This window comes from Panthera onca, chromosome A1 (assembly GCF_046562875.1).
Source record: "Panthera onca isolate mPanOnc1 chromosome A1, mPanOnc1 haplotype 2, whole genome shotgun sequence".
Taxonomy (NCBI): domain Eukaryota; kingdom Metazoa; phylum Chordata; class Mammalia; order Carnivora; family Felidae; genus Panthera; species Panthera onca.
In genome coordinates this window covers 168,932,743-168,946,697 of record NC_138339.1, presented here as the reverse complement: position 1 = coordinate 168,946,697, position 13,955 = coordinate 168,932,743, and positions in this window count along the sequence as shown.

Sequence of the window (13,955 nt, the reverse complement as noted above, 5' to 3'; positions counted from 1 at the left end):
TTTGGCAGTAAAATTTATCTCATCAGTTTTAATCTCATTGGTCCTCAAAAACTTTTTTCTATTTCTGTTTCTCCTGGGGGCTGTGGCATCCTCATGCAAGCTGGTCTGTTGGTGGCTGCTCACTATGGCCGCTCCTGGGTGGCCAGGCAGGGCAGGCCTCCCATTGTGTTGCATTTAAAAAAAAAAAAAAGAAGAGAGGAATTAATGTAAAGAGCTGTGCTAACAAGTGGGTAGTACTATTGGGTGTGTATAAATTCATGCATATTTTTCTTTTTAAGCCTATTGGTTTATTCTGTTTTTAAATCAGAAATGGATCCAGCCAAAAAGAAAAAAATAAAATAGTTTGCATTTCCTTCTCATGCTCCCCTTTTAGCAGCTCAAGGCTAATGACAGAAAACCCCCCAACCCATTTAGCATTCTCTGTGTTTAAAAGACTCTCAAGTATTAGCTCTTGGGAAGCCCAGCATTTTAAAACTTGCAAAATAGGCAGACAGGGCAAGATGCCATGTTTCCAACTCCCTGGGACTCATTTCAGGAGTTTGATTAACTCTTTGGTTCAAAGTATCTGCTTTGAAGAAGAGGTAGGGGGCATTCAAATGAGGGATGCTGTCTGCCAAGATCAAAGCGGCATTGCACATTTTAAAGAGTCTAATTCACAGACCCTTGGATAGTTGTAGCACCAACTTGAAGCCTATTTGGTCAGAAGTGGCCACTTGAGCAGTCTTGGGGGTGGGCGAGGGCTTCTTTGTTTTGGAAAGTGCTTCCCACCCAGAGGAAGGAATGTGAAGTGAGGGAGCCCTCTTTTGGACAAAAGCTAAGGAGGAAAGTCAGGGACAGTGGGAAAGACCCAGTCAAGGCTGGGGAAGAACACATAAGCTAAGGACTCTTGGTTTGCCTTATATTGGCAGGTAGCTCCTCGGGAGAAATAGTCTGAATTCAGATCATGGGAAAGCCAACGTGCATTTTTAAGACAGAAGGTAAAGGGTATACTGCCTGCAGGGAAAAATCTTCCAAATATATCTAGACTATAGGTTACAGGGTTAGAATTTTTTTCTTCTTGTTTGTTTGGCTAAGATGAGGAACTTTAAAGGTGGGAATAGGGTTGGTGGGAATAGGTTGTGTGTGTGTGTGTGTATGTGTATGTGTTTTAGGGAGCTGGCATCAGGTACTGTCTTCTGTTGGGGCATGAACATAGGAATGCCATTCAAATGTATCCCATTGTGGTCCTGGATCCACTTTCTTTGCTTTCCTCAAGACCACCTGGCACAGGTGATCCAAGTGGAGATAACCCATGACTGTTTTGAGTACTAACTTTGATGAGTGTGGTCAGCGGCTTCTGATAGGGCCACCAAGGATCCCACCTCCTGGAATTCATACCTTCACTTAATGCCCTCCCCTTGAAAGTGGGCTGCATGGAGTGACTCACTTGTAATGAAAAGAACACAGAAAAGGTGTCGGGAGGTCACTTCTGGATAGGTTTATAAAAGACTGTACTTTTATCCTGCTCACACTTCTTTCTCTCTTGTCCTCTACCTTGCTTCCCTTGTGCCACGGGGAGGCCCACATAGCAAAGCAGCCTCTGGCTAATGGCCAGTAAGGAGCTGAGGCTCTCAGTCCAACAGCCTTTGAAATGTTGAATCCTGACAGTAACCATGCGAGTGGATCCTTTTCCTGGAAAGCCTTGAGGTGGGTACAGTCCACTGTTCCCTTGACTTCCATCTGTGCCAGGCTGAGAAGGAGAGGGGACAGCTACACTGTGTCTGGGTTCCTGAGCTACAGGAAATGGGACACAGCAAATGTCATTTCCGCAGCAAGAGATAATGAATATATTGGGGTATTTCGCTCCATCAATCTGCTTCTCCCTGACCCTGTCCATCCACATAGCTGCCAACTTCTGAAAGGATTTATCTTTCTTTAAAGTTTTTACCTCTTCCCTTGTCTCTGGTTTTACAGCCACAGCCTATTCCAAAGAAAGATTTAAAGTTCTTGGGGGAATTATAGGAAAATAGATTAAGAGCCCTGACATTTGCAGAATGTCCTCCAGCCACTTGTCCTCATTACCCACCCTTGGTTCTTTCGGTTCATCACGTCTCATGTAGCTGTGCACCAATGAGATTGCCTTCGGCTGCAAGAGACATAAAATCTGGAAAAAAATATAGTGGATTATATGAGTAAAGGGTTTATTTTTCTCACACAACACAAAGTTTGGACTTAAGTGGTCAAGGATGTTATTATTTTTTTTTTTTTTTAATTTTTTTTTTTTTAACATTTATTTATTTTTGAGACAGAGAGAGACAGAGCATGAATGGGGGAGGGGCAGAGAGTGAGGGAGACACAGAATCGGAAGCAGGCTCCAGGCTCTGAGCCATCAGCCCAGAGCCCGACGCGGGGCTCGAACTCACAGACCGCGAGATCGTGACCTGAGCTGAAGTCGGACGCTTAACCGACTGAGCCACCCAGGTGCCCCTCAAGGATGTTATTTGAGCAGGGGTTGGCAAGATTTGTGAAAGACCAGAGAGTGTTTAGGCTTTGCAGGTTGTATAAGCTCTGTTGTAGCCACTCAAGTCTGCCCTTGTAATGTGGAAACAGCCATAGACGATAGGCAAATAAATAAAAGGCAAATAGATGGCAGCCATAGACAGTGTAAACAAACGAGCATGGCTGTCTACCAATAAAACTTTATTTATGGACCATAACATTGAGTGTCATATAATTTTATGTTTCATGAAATATGCTTCTTCTTTTGATCTTGTCCCAACAATTAATTTTTTGTAAATGTGCATTTATTTTTGGGGGGGTGGAGAGTGAGCAGGGGAGGGGAGGGGCAGAGGGAGAAGAGGACAGAGGATCTGAAGCAGACTCAGTGCTGTCAGCACAGAGCCTGACATGGGGCTCAAACTCATGAACTGTGAGATTATGACCTGAGCTGAAGTCGGACACCCAACCAACTGAGCCCCCGGGTGCCCCAGATCTCTTGAAGACTGATTATGTAAAATACTTCCTCCCCATTTTTCAGCTGTAATTCATGTTATGTTATGTCAGGGCACACTGATGAGCTTCAAAAATTGGGATAAGCAAGTATTTCACAAATTTGACTCATGATTTTTATTTTTGCCCACCACGATTGCAACACACAGGCGTATCCCCAGGATCTAGTTAATGTGGGCACCTTGCAAGTCCCGATGCTGCTTTAGCTAGTATGTCAGCACGGTTCTTGCCTTGGACAGCTTGTTATGGCTCATTTTATAAAAGCAGCAACTAAAATGCTTGCTGCAGTAGTTTCTAGTTCTTTCCTTCTTTGAGTCCTTAACTTTAACAGGTTCCCTCGAAATGGATTGCCAGCGGGGAATTGAAATAATTCGTTATTGTTGTTATGTTTTGTGCTGGTTCCACAGAAGTATCTGTTTTGGGAAACCTCTGGAGAGACTGACTAACCCCACAAGACAAGGGGAAGTTAGCCCTTCACTGTATGGAGGGCTACAGAAATCTCAGGGTCTCTGCCTGTTGGCAATGTCTGCATGGGCACAGAACACCAGATTCTGGGGTCTACAGCTAGGACACTTTCTAGAAAGGGGAGACCTTATGTGGCATATTAAAAGAGATGGGCCTGGCACATTTACTGGGATTTGGACATTTAAAAATAAAACCTCTGAATAAAATAGCATGACAAATGTGATACTCACTGCAATACAACCACTACCTTCTGGCTCTCTGACTAGCTGTGGCCCTTAAAACAAGTCAGTCACTTCTTCACATCTTGCTTGGTTTCCACTTCTTACAACCTGCTCCCATCTCGCTTTAAAAGGATATAAAATAATGTGTAAGATCACAGGCTTTGGCCTCAGACAGACTTGGGTTCAAGTTTCGGCTCTGCCACTTTCAGTCTGGGTGAGCTTGGACAAGTTGCTTGATCACCAGGAGCCTGAAATCCTCCTGTAAAATGGGCCTAACATGATCAATTTCCTACTTTGTTTTCAGGATAAAATGGGAAAATATATGTAATACTCTTAGCGTAGTCCTTGACAGCTAGTTTGCACTCAAAAATTTGCCACATACCAGGAGTCTTTTGGTAGAATCATGTGATCCTTTTACTTACTACTTACTAAGTCCCTTTGTGTGATACACTCTGAATTTAAACTGTATTGAAGTCTTTGTTCTGAGAGTTTACTTCATTAGACAAGCCTAGTCAGCCTGTGTGATATTTTGGAATTCCTTTTCTAAAGAATAGCTAACATTTATTGAGTGCTTATGACAATCCAGGCACAGTTTTAAACACTTTGCATGTATTATTTTATTAAAACCTCACAATAACCACATAAAGACAGGAGTGTTGTTAATTCCCACATTAGGAAGGAGGGACTGAGGCATGCTCACCTTGTCTGAAGTTATTCAGCTGGTAAATGGTAGAATGGGTAATGCCACTAGGGTCAGTGGTTCCCAACCTGATCCTCCCCACAGAACATTTAGCCACATTTTCACAATTGTCCCAACAGTCAGATGGGTGCTACTGGCCACCCCAAAAAGAATTTTCTGGCACAATTGTCAATAGGGCCAAAGTTGAGAAACCTTTCCTGGGCTGTCTGATTCCTGAGTTCATGTTCTCAGCTATTTCTTTATCCAGTTTCCATATATTTTCGACAGATCACATAAGGACAACTTAAATACAAAGTGACAACTCCTGGGTCTCCTTGGGTTTTATGTGCCCTTCTGAAAAAACTTTAGGAGTAAGTAAGAATGGCTACAATTTGGTTTTGCAAAAACAGTTAATTGTAGAATGAATAATGTTAAACATCCAGATGTAACAGAGTACCAGAAAAAAAATTAAAAAAAAATCCCCCTCCTTCAATTCAGAAAGAGCAAGTTTCTGTGAGTAAGACACTGAAGTGATGCTTCAGTGGAATTGCAGAATACTCAGGGGGTGGCCCCTTGGGCGGTGACAGTGACTCCAAGCAGAGGCTTGCCCGCCAGCTTTCTCCTGAAGCCTAAAGAACTAGGCAACAGGTAACAGAATTTGTGACAGCCCTGGAAAAAAGCCACAAATACTTTTGAAGTAGAGGCATGACCACCAAAGAGCGCCAGGGAGAGAGGTAAGGTCCTGCCCTCATGAGGCTTGTACTTATAGATGAGGCAGAAAATAAACAAATGAACAAGTAAATATGTACTTTGATATCTGATGCTGACAAGTGCCAGGGAGAGAATTATGGCAGAATGGGAGGGCTGGTACTGTTTTAGGCAGGGTGTCTGGGAAACCCTTTCTGGAAAGATGGCGTTTGAGTAGAAACCCAAATGAAGTGAGGGAATGAGCCACACAAGGCATAGGGACAGGTGTTCCGGAAAGCGATGCAGTCTGGGGGCAGGAAAGGCTATCTTTTTTCCCTCCAGGAAGAGCAAGAAGCCCCTCATGGCAGAGAGAAGTTGGCAAGGAGAGGCTGAGAGAGGGGGAAGGTCAGAAGGGCCAGGCCAGCAGGGCCTGCAGGTGGTAGTGAGAGCTGAGGCCTCATTCTGTGTGAGGGAGAAGGGGTGGGTGGTGGTGGGCAGGGATTTGAACACATGTTCAAAGTGCAGTTTTCCAAAAGAATCACCTTGGCTGCTCTGAGGAGAGCCAGCAGGAGGGGCCAAGAGTGGAAGCATGGTGGTTAGTAAGGGGTATTGTTTGGTTACAGTTATTGTGTCAGATCCCTCTTTTGTCGTTAAAGGAAAAAGCATGTCAAAGATGGACTTTGGTTGCCTCTCAGTCCTGGGCCCGGATCTTGGCTCTATCATGACACTTTGACTTCCATCTGTGTCACAGAGATAGTTATCTCACATGACTATTGAGAGAATTGATGGAGAAGTGTTATATCGAGCACCTACCGTGGTTCCTGGCATTAAATGTCATTGGTGTTTATTAAATGTTCCTTTCATTCCTGCAATGGATTGAATGTTTGTGTCCCCTCCCAAATCCATGTGTTGAAGCCCTAACCCCCAATGAGATGGTATTTGGAGATGGGGCCTTTGGAGATGATTAGGTCATGAATGAGACTGGTGCCTTTATGAAACAGACTCTACAGAGTTCCCTCACACTCTCTACCTCATGAGGACACAGCCAGAAGACCACTGTCTACAAACCAAGACATGGCTCCTCCCCAGACACTGAATCTTGTCTTCATCTTGGATTTCCAGCTTCTAGAACTTTGAGAAATAAGTGTATGTTGCTTAAGCCATCCAGTCCATGGTATTTTTGTAATAGCAGCCTGAAAATACTGAGATAGTCATTTTGACCAAGAGGACAGCTCTAATCGCTACATAAAATGGCAACATCCCCCCCCCTACCCCGACACCAGGCTCCCCAAATGTCCCACACCTAACTCTATTTCTCTGTCAGCCCCATCAGGAATGGGAGTGCCATGAAGGCAAGGGCTCTCGTTTCCTTGGTCACTGCTTTCCTACCACCCACAGTGGTATTTGACATCAGTACTTATGCCTCAACTGATATCTGATGAATGAAAAAAAATGAATTTGTTTGAATATTTATTAAAATGAGGACCTTGGGCTTGGATCCCTGGCAGCTCCATATGTGGACCACATCAAAAGCCCCAACTACCATCCAGTCAGTAGTCAGGGTTGATTGGGCTAATGTGCATAATTCAGACTTATTCATTACCTTAATTATATCCTTCCCAAATCTGAGTGGTTCAGCAGGGTGGATGATCTTGCCTATAGATTGTTCTTCAAACTAGAATAGACAAGAACATTTACTCTCTTTTTAGTATCTCTGAAACTGTCTTGAAGAGATACTTTAGATGAGAAAAAAAAAACCCCTCTCCATCCTTTACTGTCTGGTATGTGAATTTGGGCTCAGAAATTGATAATCAGAAGCCATTTCTGCCAATCAGCTTGACAAGAGAAAAGAGATACAGGAAGATGCTGAAAGTGAGATTCTTTTTTTTTTTTTTTTTAATTTTTATTTATTTGTGAGAGAGAGACAGACAAAGTGTGAGTGGGGGAGGGACAGAGACAGACGGAGACAGAGAATCCGAAGCAGGCTCCAGGTGGTCAGCACAGAGCCCGATGCGGGGCTCGAACCCACGAACCGTGAGATCATGACCTGAGCCGAAGTCAGACGCTCAACCGACTGAGCCACCCAGGTGCCCCTGAAAGTGAGATTCTTAACAGGACTTGATGATGTCACATCTCCCAGGATACCCCTATCCTCTGACAGTGATAGAAAGCAATGTTTCTTAGTGTAATTGAAAATAAGATGACATTGGCCTGCCTGAAAAATAGGGTATTAATAACCTTGAAGGACTGAGGTTATTACATGGTTAATGATATTCTTTCCCCCCCCTTCCCCCCCCACCCCCACCCTTGATAGGTCATCTTTGCCATTAGTAACTGGAACAAGAGTTAAAATGCATGTGGCATTTCTAAAATGCCATTTCTTGTTGAAAGGTTAGCACCATAATGAAGTTTCAGGGAAACTATGAGGCCATCTCTCTTGTTTTCTTATAGTATGTATAGACAAAAGGCTCGTTATCAGCCAAGCCAAAGATTATATGATTGCAAAGTTAGTAAAAACTTGGTTTCTAAACCTTCAGTGAATCGATATCATGAATGGTTGGGGTGTTAGAAGGATGAGTTATTCTTTTTGCATGTGCATTCCAACTGTAGGGAGCTCTTATATAAGATGTATGTGGGGGGCGGTTCATGGTGATTGACATAATTCTCTTGAAACTTCAAATATATGTCAAAATATCAGAAGTCCAACACTTGAGGCATATGATACAAGTAATCTGTTCAAGAAAAATTTTGCTTGGAATAAGGATAAAGTCCTTCAAATTGTTTCCTTTGACTATAAAGAACTCATTACAGAAACTATGTTTGCCAGAAACTGGAAGAAGATGAAGTTGGATTCGAAGTGTCACAAAATAACCGATAGGACCCTGTCATACCCGAATCAAAGTTCAAGGCAAGTGCTGCTTTATTTTAACCACACACCTTCACCAACAGTTATGAAGAATTAAGAAGGAGTAAAACATATAGAATTTATGGAGTGCAGAGCAATGCAGTGGCATATGAAACGTAGATGTTTAGCACCTTTTCCTTTACAAGGTCCTTCCTATCTTTTAGCTTATTGAACACTCAAAACAACTCTCAGAGTGGCTGTTTATCTTCTGCTCATTTTACAGGTACTCAGGGGCATTTAGGAAAGTATTCCAAAATAGTACTCTTAGGTGGCCGAGCCTGGGATCCCTGTGTTTTTAACTACCACGTCATGCTGCTTATCTAAGTCTGGTAAGATTTTGCTTTGCACGGACATCAGCTGCTCAATGCTGGGTGTTGCAGATGTGTAAATGAAGATGGCAGGAAACGCTCACGTTACTGCAAGGAGGTGATAAAATAAATGTTTAAAAGATTGTCAAAGCCACTATAGGGAATGAGTCCTGCCCCAAAGGCTGAAGAACAATTGGGTATAATCATGTGCCGTTTACTTGAGCTCCTTTCTAGGCTGAAGTGGGCATATTTTGCCTACATTTTAAAAATCACTTATTCTGAAGGCAACTAAAAAACCAGGAGAGTATAAAGGGCTTGTCAGGAAAAGTAGTGGTTCCTGATCACAGTTTTCTCTGTATTCTCCTCCTGCCGTAACCTCCTGATTTTTGGAGCTCGGCATTTGCATGAGTATTGCCAGCTCGCTAACATCCACAGTCTGGGTTTTAACAGTGGTCTCCTGTGCTTTGGACACAAATGATTAAAAACAAGAAACTGCAGTAGCTTCCTAACTGGTCTCTCTGCTCCCACCTCTTCCCCTTCTAGTCTCTTCTTGATGGCACAGTCTGAGTGATCTCGTTAAAGATCATGTCACCCATCTGGTCCCATTCCCTGCAGTGGCCCCCCTGTCACTGGGAGTGAAAGCCAAAGTCCCTCTAAGGACCTGGAAAGCCAGATATAACTGCCCACCTCCCTCTACCCCACTCCCTGCCCACCTTCCAGCACTTTCTCCTTCTCATTTGCTCAGGATCAGCCAGCCTGGCCTTTTTGCTGGGCAAGAAAGCCTTTCATCAGAGGTTTATTCTTCACCAGATTCAGATCTGTCTTCAAATGACTTCTTCTCACCCAGTCTTAATATGCAATTTACTTCACAGTCCACACCCTATCCCTCTTGGCCTGTTCTTTCATTTCCCCGGTGCACATAGGCCTACATAATTTCCTCAGTGGTTACCTATGATATATTATCCATTTCCTTAAAGATGTAAAACACATGAATGTAGCTTACAATGGGAAGGCTCATTTGTTTTGTTTTCTGTCCTTGTTTGTTGATCTAGCCCCTGTACCTAGACGATGCCTGGCCTTTAGCAGATACTCAGAAAACATTTGTTGAATGAATAAGTAGAAATTTCTATGCTTAAAACAATTTTTTTTAATGTTTATTTATTTTTGAAGGAGAGAGAGACAGAGCGTGAGCAGAGGAAAGGCAGAGAGAGAGGGAGACACAGAATCCAAAGCAGGCTCCAGGCTCCGAGCTGTCAGCACAGAGCCCGACACGGAGCTTGAACTCATGAACCACAAGATCATGACCTGAGCTGAAGTCGGTCGCTTAATTGACTGAGCCACCCAGGTGCCCCTAGAAATTTCTATTCTTAATGATTATATAAACATTATTTATTAAGAATTAAGGAACTTCTGATTACATTTCCTTCTCTGTGGTTCCAATGTCATTACCTCCATGCAACTTAAGGACAAATGTTCAATTGATTTTGCTTTCTTGTTCTCTTCTGAAGCAAACGCATAAAATAGAAGTAGGCATGGTCCAGATGTAAGGCAATTTGAAGGTGACATTTTAAGCAATTGTTCTTTTTTCATAATATCTCTCCTCTGCTCTATTGTAAAATGTCTTTAATCCAAGCTATTTTCTGACCGAGCTTGTGTACATTCCTATAGCCCTCGTGACTATAGAAGGCAAGAAGTAGATGGTAAGAATATTAGCTACCTGCTTTGGGGTACCTACTGTGTGCAAGATTCTATGTGTAAACCAGCGTTCCAGCCCCTTTCCATTTACTATGTGGCAGTCAAGTGTGAGCTCCTGTCCCAAATGATTGGGAAGTCACTCTCTCTCTCTCTCTCTGTGGTCTCTGGAGGGTCCTTGGGACTGGCTTGCATTCCACCAGCTCCCAACACCTGACTAATCCAGCTCCTGGTTTCTCTCCAGTCACCAGCAGCTTTCTCACCGCACCCAGTGGTGGTGTAAGGAGCTTAGACATGGAAAAGAAAGGAAAGCTCTCAGCATCATATATCATTGCATCTTGAGTCTGTACACCGTATTCCCACATGCAGTTTCTTTCATTGGCTGAACCTCTTGCTGGGGCCCATTCCTGCTAAACGGACCCCTCTTCCTCATGCTCCCCCCTAGGAATTCCTGGACACTCTACTTGTGATCCTCTCTGACTTTGTGAAGTGCCTATTTCAGGCTTTTGTCCAATTTTCCATTAGTTACCTGTCTTTTTCCTTATAAGAAAGACAGGGTGAGTTATAGGGCCCACCATAACTAGCTGTTGGGGCCCCTCCAATCTAAGACAATCAACATTTATCCTGCAACTAATAGAAGAAATTAGAGGAAATACAGCAGATATTCAAAGTCTGCATTACTTCAGGTATGTATTACTCCTAATGTTAAGCTCTGGGGAGTTAAGGTATTATAGACGTTTAGAGTTAATTGCATCGTGTCGTATATATTAAACTAATTTGATTCTTTTTCAGAAGACTGACTAGTTTTCAGCTTCATAATACTGCTTAAAATGAAACTGTCTGGAGGAACATATACAAGGCCTATCAGATAATAGCTTCATTAAGAGCATCCCATGATATAAAAGTAATTTCTGCTTCTGTTTACTATTCCCCCCCCCCACCCCCGACCCTGAAATCAATATAAATATCATTAGTCTGCAGGAATCTACCTTCTTTGTTTTAAATATCGAAACATAGTTGCCATGCATTCCTTTTTTAAAATAAATTTTTAAAATTGAAATACAGTGTAGATGTAGAAAAGCATCCATGCTATAAGCACACAGTTTGATGTGATCCATAATTTATATAAAGAAATAGAACATTAGCAACCAGAAGCTCTCCTCATACTCCCTTTTAATTATTCTTTTCCCAAAGATAACCACTGTCCTGATGTCTAACACCAAAGATAATTTTGCTTGTTTTTGCACTTGATATAAATGGTATTCATAGTATGTGATTCTGTGTGTATGTCTACTTTTGCTTTTGAGATCTTCAGTGTAGTTAAACACAGCTGTGTTTTCATTGCTGCATACAACTCTACTGAATGACCGACTGGACTACAATTAAAAAATTCATTCTAATATGAATGGAGATGTTTTTTGTTGCACATGTGGATACATTTCTGTTCAGCATATGTATACTTTGAGCCTCAGTAGGTACCACCTAAGAGTTATCATAGATGCCCTGACCCCCAGAATGAAATGATAGTTCTAACTGCTCTATAGTCTTGCTAATAATGTTTACTATTCTTAGCCTTTTTTAAAAAAAAAAATTATGTTATTTGAGAGAGAGAGAGAGAGCATGCGTGTGTGTGTGAGTGGAAGGGAAAAGCAGGGGAGAAGAGAGAAAGAGAGAGAATCTTTTTTTTTTTTTTTTTTTATTTTATTTTTTAATATATGAAATTTACTGTCAAATTGGTTTCCATACAACACCCAGTGCTCATCCCAAAAGGTGCCCTCCTCAATACCCATCACCCACCCTGCCCTCCCTCCCACCCCCCATCAACCCTCAGTTTGTTCTCAGTTTTTAACAGTCTCTAATGCTTTGGCTCTCTCCCACTCTAACCTCTTTTTTTTTTTTTTTTTTTTCCTTCCCCTCCCCCATGGGTTTCTGTTATGTTTCTCAGGATCCACATAAGAGTGAAACCATATGGTATCTGTCTTTCTCTGTATGGCTTATTTCACTTAGCATCACACTCAAAGAGAGAGAATCTTAAGCTGGCCACACCCTCAGCACAGAGCTTGACTTGAGGCACTATCCCACGACCCTGGGATCATGACCTGAGCCAAAACCAAGAGTTGGATGCTTAACTGACTAAGCCACCCAGACACCCCTATTCTTGGTCTTTAAAAATTTTACTCATTCTATCAAATGTGTGGTGGTGCCTCATTGTAGTTTTAATTTTCATTTTTCTGATGACTAGTGAGGTTGAGGACCTTTCCCTGTTTATTGCCAATTTGGATGCCTCTTTTTGTGAAGTGCCTATTTAAGTCTTATGTGCATGTTCTATTATTTATCTGGCTATCTTTGTAAGAATATTTTAAATAGGACATAAGTCTTTTGCCAGTTATATATATATTGTAAATATCTTCTCCCCTTGTATTTTGTCTTTTCATGTACTTAATGTTGATTTTTTTTCATACAGGAGTTCCTAATTTTAATAAAGTCAAGTTTTTTTCCTTTGGAAATTAATATTTTCCTTTGGAATTAGTGGTGTAAGCACCTGTTAAGAACTTTTGGTTACTCCATCATCATAAATATATTCTCTTATGATATCTGCAACAACTTTGAAATTTTACTTTTCAAATTTTGATCTACAGTCTAATGGGAATTGATTTTTGCTTATGGTGTGAGTTAGGGGTAAAGATTAATGTTTTCTTCCATGTGGATATCCAGTTGATCCAGTACTTAGCATAATCTGCTTGACTAATAATAGTGGATTGATAACAGTTATGATAATGAAAGTCCAGAATTTGCAGGATGATACTCAGAAAGCCATATTACAATAAAAACAAACTAAAATAAATAAAATCCAACAAACAGCAAATACTGGGTGGTTGGCTATGAATGTAGGCCGTATTGGGGCATATAAACATACCTTCAAATTTATTCCCCCTGTGGCTGGGAAATGAACATAGAACTTGCTTTTGAAAAATAACCCGACTTAAAATTTTTTTTTGCATTTATTTATTTTTGATAGAGTGCAACAGAGCATGAGCAGGGGAGGGGCAGAGAGAGAGGGAGACACAGAATCCAAGGCAGGCTCCAGGCTCTGAGCTGTTAACACAGACCCTAACATGGGGCTCGAACCCATGAACCATGAGATCATGACCTGAGCCAAAGTTGGACACTTAAACAACTGAGCCACCCAGGTGCCCCTAACCTGACTTTTTAATTTATCACACCTGGTATCCCTGTGAACATGACATCTACACAGGTATTCAGAATTCTTAACCATATATAGCCTCATTCCTTCCTTCCATTATATACTTTTACATTATATATCTTTCACATTCATGTAATATGAATTATTTATTTTCAAGCCTCATGTAGAATCAGATAATTTATCCTTCTTTCTATCCTATTGTGGGAGGTGAAGAAAAAAAAAAAAACCTCTCATACAAAAATGCACAAAGAAAAAACTTTAAATTCTACTTGTTGATTAGTTCAAGGGAGTGCATCTATTTTCTTTTTTTAATGAATTTGGAATTGCTATTGTGTAACACAGTAGCCCCCCTTTTCCAGAGAGAATACTTCTCAAGATCCCTAGTGGATTCCTGAAACTGCAGATCGTACTGAACCCTATATATATATACTAGGTTTTTCTTATACATACATACCTATGATAAAATTTAATTTACAAATTAGGCACAGTAAAAGGTTAACAACAATAACTTACAATAAAATAGAACAGGGGCGCCTGGGTGGCTCATTCAGTTGAGCGTCCGACTTCAGCTCAGGTCACGATCTCACAGTCTGTGAGTTTGAGCCCTGTGTTGGGCTCTGTGCTGACAGCTCAGAACCTGGAGCCTGCTTCGGATTCTGTGTCTCCGTCTCTCTCTGCCCCTCCCCTGCTCATGCTCTGTCTCTCTCTGTCTCAAAAATAAAATAAAAACATTTAAAAAATTTTAAAAAATAAAATAGAGCAATTATAACAATATACTGTAATAGAAGTTGTGTGAATGTGGCTT